Here is a 3,018-nt window from a genome sequence, read left to right on the forward strand (position 1 = left end):
AATGTTTTAACCAAATTTTTAAAAATTACTTTAAAAGGAAAAACTTTTACGAAATTTTGAATCATGTAATCAATAACTACAGTCATTTATTATAAGTTTTTTTTTAGTGTTTCAATAAATGTTAATTAAAAACAAATTTTTTTCGTGTAAAGATAAAAAAATTAACACAAATTATTCTGCAATTTGTTCTTATTCCAGAAACTGGAATGGAATATATAAAACTAACAATATTTACTATCTTTAATAATGTATTACAATCAGTACTTTTGTAGTAATTTATATTGGAAAAATATCATCCATAACATATATATAACTCTAAAATTTTTACATTTACAGAAATAATTATTATTATTTCTGTAACTTGAAATTCCCCATCAAGCATGATGGAATACTTTTTATGAGAAAGTAGAGATTTCAAGAAATTCAAGATGATATTTTCAAGTCTAAAAATATTAGCAACTGAAATCCATTAAGTAGTATATACTATCTGTTATAACATAACGAACAACGAAACAAAATTTCATCTTGAGTGGACAAAAATAATAGGAGTTATAGATAGAAAATTCACTTGCATACATGTAAACAGATTTGGGCTAATGTATTAAATATTAAAATTTTTCTTTATAAAATTTCTTTATACACTACATTTTGAGTAAACACACTATAGAAAGACAGCCCTTGGATTCTCTCAACTTTTAATGAAAAGACGTGTTTTAGAAACTCTTCTTTATTTCCTCTCGTTTCCCATGGAGATAAAACCAGGGAAAATGTTGAATGTTGACTTGAATGTCAACAGTAGACTATTTGAAGCAACAAGTCCTTTCCTCTCGCATCAACCCACGAAAATAATGAAAATTTCTTAATTAAGTGTGAGAAAATTGACACTTATCACAACAATTTTCTCACACAATTGATTATTTTAACTTAGGCCATGGGGGTAATCTAAAAATCGAAGGAAATACTAAACCTCTGAATTGACTTTAATTTTCATCATCCAGCTATGACACCTTTGACGTGTCATCACTGCCAAACAAACGATCACCTGAACAAATTCCTATATCAGATGGGGATATAATGGCCAGGCACCCATTCATGAGGGTGATCATTCTAAAAGAAGCTAACTTTTTATTTTGTGTTGTACCCTCCAACACGAGCAAGTTCCTATGTATTTATTTGTAATGTTGTGAAGAGAGTATGTGTTGTCCCAAGCATATATCCAGTCCTCTCTGGATAATTATCCTGAGAAGTTACGTCCCCTGCTGCCCAGAGGTATGATAAATGACCGATCCTATGTATGCTCTCTCTCTCGGTCAAAAATAGTTATTGATAGGAATAACTGTAGCTTGATAGGGATAACGCACTCTAAATATTTGTACTAGATTAGGCACGAGGAATACAGTTTCCCCAGATTTGTATTTGTAACCTTTTAGCTTTATTAAATTTTTTGAATTTTTATCAATGGTTGATCTTTCTCTAGTATTGCAGGCGTCTTATCAACAACCTCACTAACCCTCCCACTCACAGCAAAAATTAACATAAGAACATCATCCAGTGTCACCGTGAGCGGATCTCACCAATCAAAGGGGTTTAGAGCTTGACTGTCTACCCTGGCTTCTCACAACTCTATTGTCTTTTAAAAGATTTCCTTGCCATCTTCCTTTATTAATAGACACCTTAATATTGTTTTCATGATTGATGTAATGTTGTTTCTGCAGCCATTGACAAAGCCATTCTTACTTGATGTTGTTCAAGTCAGAGTTTTAAAGAGCCTCTGTTGTTCTTATTCTTTCAGATCTAGAATTCACCTGACCAATTTTACTCTTACACTTCCCCTGGGCTTTTTGCTATTACATTAGTTATTTAGAAACTGTTATCGCTTATCTAACAGGCTTGTTAGACATTACTTCTGATTAAATAATAGAACATCACATGGTCATGATGGAAAGATTTTTTAAAAAATTTGTTATAGAAGTGACATGATATATCTATCTTTTTTAAAGTTTAAATTTAATGAAGTAAGTTTAAAATAGGCCACTGCCAAAATATTTAAAAATGCAACTTAAGGGAAATTTCCTCATTAAGCATGAACTAATTGAGGTCACTGATATCACTGCAATAAAAGTGTTATCACCAATCCAAAATTGATAAAACTATAGCCTTTACTTTTCATCAGAACATAAAATGAATATAACCAAAATTTCATCTGGATTGGACAAAAATTGCAGGAGTTATAAGGAATTCACACACACACAGAGAGAGAAAGACAATGGCTTTTATATTGTAATAATTTCCAAAAAATTTCAAATGTAATAAAAGTTTGGACTGACTTTTGCATCAAAACTAAATTATAAATTAATAATTAACTGATAATATAAAATACTAGCTGTTACCCATGACTTCGTCTGCAGAGGTTTTGCAAGCAAACCCCATTTACATTCAATATTTCAATAACCATAGTAACTGTTATATAACACCTACTGCTGAAGAGAATTGCCGAGAATCAAACGAACTATTTTCAATTTGATCAATTTTCTGGAATGTTTACAATCGTTCTATAATCAAACCAATATGCAATAACAAATTCAAATTTAAAACGGTTTGAACATTTTTAAAATCGAAATAGATAAAAATATTTATAACAATGTCTGAAATGTTATTAATTTAATACACCTAAGTACTCTAAGACTATATCCTCACCCTCTCCCCGAGGGGGAATTTCGAAAAATCCCTTCTTAGTGTGCATTCTCATGGCATACCCTATTACAACGCAGATAATAACAAAAAAATCGCATCTAAAATAGTACAGTAGAATCCGTTCTTCCGGCTAAACCTTAATGCTCTCCCTCACCCCCCGCGGGGGAATTTCTAAAAATCCCTTCTTAGTGTGTGTTTTCATGACGTACCCTAACTGTGTACCAAATTTCACCTCTTTAGGTCCAGTGGTTTGCTCTGGGCAATGATGAATCAGTGCGTCATTTAGTCAGTCAGTCAGTCAGGACAAGCAATTTTATATATATA

This window comes from Centruroides sculpturatus, unplaced genomic scaffold (assembly GCF_000671375.1).
Source record: "Centruroides sculpturatus isolate CEXI.00-Female unplaced genomic scaffold, Cexi_2.0 scaffold756, whole genome shotgun sequence".
Classification (NCBI taxonomy): Eukaryota; Metazoa; Arthropoda; class Arachnida; order Scorpiones; family Buthidae; genus Centruroides; species Centruroides sculpturatus.